Source organism: Nycticebus coucang, chromosome 12 (genome assembly GCF_027406575.1).
Source record: "Nycticebus coucang isolate mNycCou1 chromosome 12, mNycCou1.pri, whole genome shotgun sequence".
In the NCBI taxonomy this organism is placed as follows: Eukaryota; Metazoa; Chordata; class Mammalia; order Primates; family Lorisidae; genus Nycticebus; species Nycticebus coucang.
In genome coordinates, this window is record NC_069791.1 from 13,135,489 (window position 1) to 13,142,725 (window position 7,237).

Here is a 7,237-nt window from a genome sequence, read left to right on the forward strand (position 1 = left end):
CATATACAGAGGGTGGCGGGTTTGAACCTGGCCCTGGCCAAACTGCAACAAAAAAATAGCCAGGCGTTGTGGCAGGTGCCTATAGTCCTAGCTACTCAGGAGGCTGAGGCAAGAGAATTGCCTAAGCCCAAGAGCTGGAGGTTGCTGTAAGCCGTGACGTCACAGCAACCTACCGTGGGTGACAAAGTGAGACTCCGTCTCTAAAAAGAAAAAAAAAAAGAACTCGCCACCTCTGTATATGGAGAGCCAGCGGCCTATCCACTAAGCCACAGTTGCCGCCTTTTTTGTTTTTTTTTTTTTTGAGACAGAGTGTCACCCAGGTAGAGTGCCATGACCTCATAGCTCAAAGCAACCTCAAACTTTTGGGCTCAAGTGATTCTCTTGCCTTAGCCTCCTGAGTAGCTGGGACTACAGGTGGCTACTACAACGCCTGGCTATTTTTTTTTTTTTAAGTCAAAGTAGATGTTTATTACAGAACAACCTTTTCTATTAATTAAACGCTTTAAACAAAAAAACCGTAATACCATGAACTGACAATGACCTGGTGGCATGTAAAACCTTCAGGCTGGAGAGGCATGCTTGTTCTCAATGAATTTACATACAATGAATTGTTAAGATATTCGATTTCAAAATGTTGCATGAATTGGCCTCACATGATTAACAATTTAAAGTAAAACATAAGTTTAAAAACTAGTATTAATTTATATGGGTCCAGGGCGGCGCCTGTGGCTCAGTGAGCAGGGCGCCGGCCCCATATGCCGAGGGTGGCGGGTTCAAACCCAGCCCTGGCCAAACTGCAACAACAACAAAAAAATAGCCGGGCGTTGTGGCCGGCGCCTGTAGTCCCAGCTACTCGGGAGGCTGAGGCAGGAGAATCGCCTAAGCCCAGGAGTTGGAGGTTGCTGTGAGCTGTGTGATGCCATGGCACTCTACCGAGGGCAATAAAGTGAAACTCTGTCTCTACAAAAAAAAAAAGTCAGTGACTGGAGAACTACAAAAACCCTGAAGTCAACAAATCATTAGGAAGCAACCCTGTGCCCATGTACGTTTGAAGATCAAGGGCTAGAAATCTATTCTCAATGAATACTATTAACAAAGGATGTATAACATCCATCACACATCTGTTTCAGAAACAGCATGCTTCCAAAATGATACACCCCTTCACAAATACGCCCGGCTATTTTTAGAGATAGGGTCTCAGTCTAGTTCAGGTTGGTCTCAAACTCCTGAGCTCAAGGGCTCCATCCACCCACCTCAGCCTCCCAGAGTGCTAGGATTACAGGAGTGAGCCACCTCACCCAGTCTGTGCTTGGATCTTTTTGGTCCTATGCCTTTGTTAGAATTTCTGCCCCTTGTTAGAATGTCCTGCTTCCGGGTGGCACCTGTGGCTCAAGGAGTAGGGTGCCAGCCCCATATACCCAAACTGCAACAACAATAAAAAAAAAAAAAAAGAATGTCCTGCTTCCCGTGCAATTGGTACAACCATTTTTTTTTTTTTTTTTTTTTGGCCGGGGCTGGGTTTGAACCCGCCACCTCCGGCATATGGGACCGGCGCCCTACCCGCTGAGCCACAGGCGCCGCCCGGTACAACCATTTTGGAAATCAGTTTTCACTTTTTCTGACAAAACTGAACCTGTTCACACAGTTTGACTCCTAGTTCTTCATCCTAGGAAAACTCTCGTATGCATGGGAAACACGAACTAGAATGTTCATAGCCTCATTGTTTATGATAGCCCAAACTGAAAACAACAAAAACATTCACCAACAGTAGAATAAAAAAAATTGTGTTATGTCAATGCAATGAGTACTGTGCAAGAAGAAGACAGCTCTGTGCAATGCCGTGGATGCATCTCACCAACAAACTGAGCAAAGTAAGTCACAGAAGAGTAATACAGTATCATTCCATTTCTATAAATCTCAAAAACAAGCAAAATGGAGTATTCTTTAGCAATGCATACATAGGTGCTAAAACTATAAAGAAAAACGAAGAATTTCTGTGTTTACAATTATTATTATTATTCTTTTTTTGAGACAGAGCCTCAAGCTGTCACCCAGAGTGCCCTAGTGTCACAGCTCACAGCAACCTCCAACTCCTGGGCTCAAGCAAGTCTCCTGCCTCTGCCTCCCAAGTAGCTGGGACCACAGGAGCCCGCCACAACGCCTGGCTATTTTTTGGTTGCAGCCATCATTGTTGTTTGGCGGGCACAGGCTGGATTCGAACCTGCCAGCTCAGGTGTATGTGGCTGGTGCCTTAGCTGCTTGAGCCACAGGCGCCGAGCCTGTGTTCACAATTATTACAAAAGTCAAAATGGTGGTTACTTCTTAGGGGAGCAAGGGAATTGTGAAAGGGATGCATGGGGAACTTCTGGAGGCTAAGAAATAGTTCTTTTTTTTTTTTTTCGCAGTTTTTGGCCGGGGCTGGGTTTGAACCTGCCACCTCCGGTATATGGGGCTGGCACCCTACTCCTTTGAGCCACAGGCGCCACCCTCCATTTTTTTTTTTTTTAACCTGAATGGCAATTAAATAGGTATTCACTTTATTCCAGTTTATTCTGTACACTGTTCATAATGTACACTGTACGGAAAGAGGAACTAAAACCACTGCTGCTTTCTCTGCTTCATGCCACCTTGTTCAGATCCTTATACTGAAGTTAGAAACACTTCCTAGTTCATATGCCCATCTTTCCCACCAGATCTCTCCTTTATTTCACCTGTCAGTGCCTGGCATAAAGCAGATGTTCAGAGGCCAGTGTGTGGCTCACTCCTGTAATCCTAGCACTTTGAGGGGCTGAGGCAGGAGGATTGCATGAGGCCAAGAGTTCAAGACCAGCCTGAGCAACAGCAAGAACCCTATCTATACAGAAAATAGGACAATTAGGCAGCTGTGGTAGCATGTGCCTATAGTCCTAGCTACTTGGGAGGCTGAGATAAGAAGATCACTTGAGCCCAGGGGGTTGAGATTATACTCAGCTATGATGACACCACTATACTCCAGCTTGGGTGACAGAATGAGATCTTTTTTTTTTTCTCGTAGAGACAGAGTCTCACGTGGCCCTTTTTTCTTTCTTTCTTTCTTTCTTTCTTTCTTTCTTTCTTTCTTTCTTTCTTTCTTTCTTTCTTTCTTTCTTTCTTTCTTTCTTTCATTTCAGGCTAATGTGAGGGTACAAACAACTAGGTTACAGTATTTGTGTTTGTCAGGTGAATTCTTGTAGTTATGCAGAGTGAGATCTTGTCTCAGAAAAAAAACACAAAACCTCAGGACCCCAACATCTGAGTTCCCATCTTAGCTCTCTGACTTCCTAGCTGTGTGATATGAAGGAAATCACTTAATCTCTCTAGTTCTCAACTCCCTGCCCTGTGAAATGGGAATGATAATTTCTAGGTTCCTGGATTTGCCTGGCTTGGGGATCAAATGAGATAATGTAGATACCTGACACATAGTAGGTGCTTAACAAAAGATAGCTTTATTTTTTTTTTTGTAGAGACAGAGTCTCACTGTACCGCCCTCGGTAGAGTGCCGTGGCATCACACAGCTCACAGCAACCTCTAACTCTCGGGCTTACGCAATTCTCTTGCCTCAGCCTCCCGAGTAGCTGGGACTACAGGCGCCTGCCACAACGCCCGGCTATTTTTCTGTTGCATTTTGGCCGGGGCTGGGCTTGAACCCGCCACCCTCGGCATATGGGGCCGGTGCCCTACTCACTGAGCCACAGGCGCCACCCCGGCTAATTTTTTTTTGTTGCAGTTTGGCCGGGGCTGGATTTGAACCCGCCACCCTCGTCATATGGGGCCGGTGCCCTACTCACTGAGCCACAGGCCCTGCCCAAGATAGCTTCTTAACAACCCCCTGCCCCCAGTGCCCCATCTTTTCTTCAAAGCAGTCCACCAGAAGAGTCAGCTAGACATTAAAGACCATCTCAAAGGGTAGGTCCACATTTTAGAGGCTGAGGCAGAGACAGAGTTTGGCCAAAGGCTAGCAGACAGGGAGATCTGACTGAAGCTAAACAGAGCCCTGGTAGTTGGTGGTGGGAGTTGGCAGGGGAAGCAGGACTTTTGGGTTCTGGGAGTTTCCATCCAGGGGAAGTCCCAGGTGTGGGTGTGAGGGTGCCAGGCTGGCCCCACCCAAGACCCTGGCCCCAGGGGATGTGGGCACAAGGAGGAAAGTGGGTCAGAGCAGGGCTGGAACTTAACCCCATTGCTCCCGTGACCTCTTTGCCAGCTCTAGAGGAAGCACAGTCACAAAGAGGCCTGTTCCCTCCTCAAAGGCCCTTCAATTCCTTTTCTTCAGAAAAGAACCTTGGAATGTTGTTGTCTGGGCAGGAGGAAATGGAAGTTCCCCAGTGGACAGAGGAGAGAGACCCCCCCCACCAAATCCCTGGATGGAGATTCTGTGCAAACAGACAGCTACACCCACCCACAGGTTGGCTGGCAGACACCTGTAGTACTCACCTCACACACACTCCAGGCAACTGTGGAGGCAGGCATGCTAGCTCCAGGGAGTGGGACAGGTTAGGGCTGGATTGGGGGTGGTGCCCGATGGTGGGGGTGGGAGAGAGAGAGAGGGTTAGAGAGCAGGCTCAGAGGAGATTTTCTGTCTGGTGAGGCTCCAGCTGGGAAAGTGCGGGAATCATTCACCCAGGAGGATTTGCCAACATGGAGCCTTGTTTTCTATAGCATAATCTCAAGTCTAAGCCTGTGATTCCTCTTCCCTCTCTTCCTCTGTTTCCCTTTCTAGAGAAGGAAATAAATTAGTGGAACCATTCCAGGGCAGAGTCACCAGGTGTCCCAGGGTCATGTTTTGGCCAGTAAGAGGTGTATACCACCCCTCCCTGTGGCATAATGAAATCCAGGCAGGGAATAGGAATGGAAGGGGCCTGTTTTTTCTGGGGCAGGGTGGGTGAGGGCCAGGACCTTGATTCCAGGGCCCTAGCACATCCTCTTTTGTTGCCCTCCCATCTCTCTATTTCCCCCTCACTTTTTCCCAAAAGGCTTTCCTGATCTCCCTGGCTGGGGGAAAATATTCCTTTGCTCCATTCTCATATTATCTCATGCCTCTCCACACTAATTATCCAGTTGCAATTTTGTAGATTATTTGGTTAACACTTGACTCCATCAGACTGTGAGCCTACAAGGGCAGGGACCATACCTGGTACTCCTGGGGCCTACCACAGTGCTTGGCACAGTGGATGCTTAATAAAGATTTATTGAATGAATGAATGGTTTGTGCTCAGGGAAGAAATTCCCAGAGCTGTTTAGGCTGGTCCTGAAATCCTGTGTTTCAAAACCAAGGCCTAGGCCAGGCGAGGTGGCTCACACCTGTAATCCTAGCACTTGAGTAGGCTGAGGCAGGTAGATTGCCTGAGCTCAGGAGTTTGAGACCAGCCTGAGGCAGAGCAAGATCCTGTCCCTAAAAATAGCCAGGCATTGAGGTGGGCGCCTGTAATCCCAGCTACTTGGGAGGCTGAGGCAAGAACATCACTTGAGCCAAGAGTTTGAGGTTACTGTGAACTACTTACAGAACTCTACCAAGGGTGACAAAGTGAGACTCTGTCTCAAAGACAAAAAAGAAAAAAAACCAAGGCCTTATTCTGTGTAGGGATCTGAGCCACAGTGGGGTTGGTGAGGACCTTCCACACACAACTAATTCACTAAGAGAGCCAAGAAGCTGGCAAGAAGCAGCATAGGCCTGTACAAGGGAGGGAACGGAGCGAGCACCAGCAGTAGGGCTGGCACCACCCTTGGCACAGAGCCAGCCTAGAGGGAGGGGGTAGGAGAGGGAGGAGGAAGGGAAAGGAGACAACACACGCTGTACAAAACATGTTTGCATCACGCTCTCCCTGGGTGCTCTGGTCTCCAAGCCCTGACAGCACTTCTGTGCCTTAATGATGTCCTTGGGGGTTATATCATAGCTACCCCTACCCCACCCCCCCATAGACATCTGCCAGCCACCTCTGAGCATGGCACAGGACACCCCCACAGCATCAGACTGGACATGGGAAAATGACCTATTCAGTGTCCTGCTGCTGGGGGATGGTGAGGGGGATTAGGGTGGGATAGTAGAGCAAGGTCAGGGCAGGTACTTCCTTTTACTGTCCTCGTACCTCCTTTTGGTCTTTGCTCTCTGGTGAAACCTCGTTCTAGGGCCCCCTAGATATCTTTTCTCCAAGTTGCCAGGTGACAGAGTGGAGCAGTCATAAACAGAGCAAAGCCAAAAAAAACGGGTGACCCCAGGGAAAGAGAAATGAGGGGAGCCCCCTCCATCAGTTTCCAGAGTGGGAAGCTCTCTTCCCAAAGATCCTCCTGGAGTCTCTGGACAGGAAGCTGGCTTCATTGCAAGATAGGGGGCAGAGGGAGGGGAGATGAATCTGCTCCTCTTCCCTGTCCCCCAAACTGCTGTAGCCAACAGACCCCAGTTGTTGGGTCCTGGGGTGGGGTGGAGGCAGTGGTAATCACAAGGGGAGGGGCTGGCATAAGGCTTGTCTTCCTGGGCATGGTGCTTGTCTGCCGTCGTTGGGTGGGGATGAGGAGGCCACCAGAAGGGAGGAGCTACAGTAACCAAGACAAATGGATGGACAAACACCCACTGGAGACAAAGACAGAGGCAGACAGACCGACAAACCAACACGAATGGGAGGGCAGGAACAGATGGAATTCTGACTCTTTCTCGCTTTAGAGGCTAACCCCAAATGTTTTGTTCCCTGTTTTAGCCTCCTTGTCCCTAGATACACAGTCTCAAGCTCCAGGTCTTGGTCTCTGGAATCAGCCCCTGAGTCCCTCTATAGAAGGAAAGGGAAGAGTTCAGAGAGGTGATACTTAGCAGGGAGAGCGTCACAGGGTGGTGCCTGGTTTTGTGTCAGAATGCCCAGCCAGGGAGGGAGTGGTGCCCTTGCCTGGTTCATGAGGACAGGAGACTCATTGACTGCAAACCAAGTACAGATGTGCTAGGAGGGGGAGGGGGGAAGTAGGGCCATATTCCCAAACCGCAGCTGGGTCCACCCTCCTTCCCCCAGCAACCACCATGGCAGAGCAGGAGGGGTTAACTTTGCTGCCTCTTGGCAGGATCCCTGCCACACAGGCTGCGAGGAACCATCCCACCCCAGCCTGGACGTTTGGGTCCAACTCCCTGACATCCGCCCCTCCCACACTGCTGAGACCTGCTCCCTGGGTAACTGAGCAAAAATCAACAGCAGCCAGGCCACCTGGGGATGAGACCCTGGAGTACCTATTCCCAGCTCTT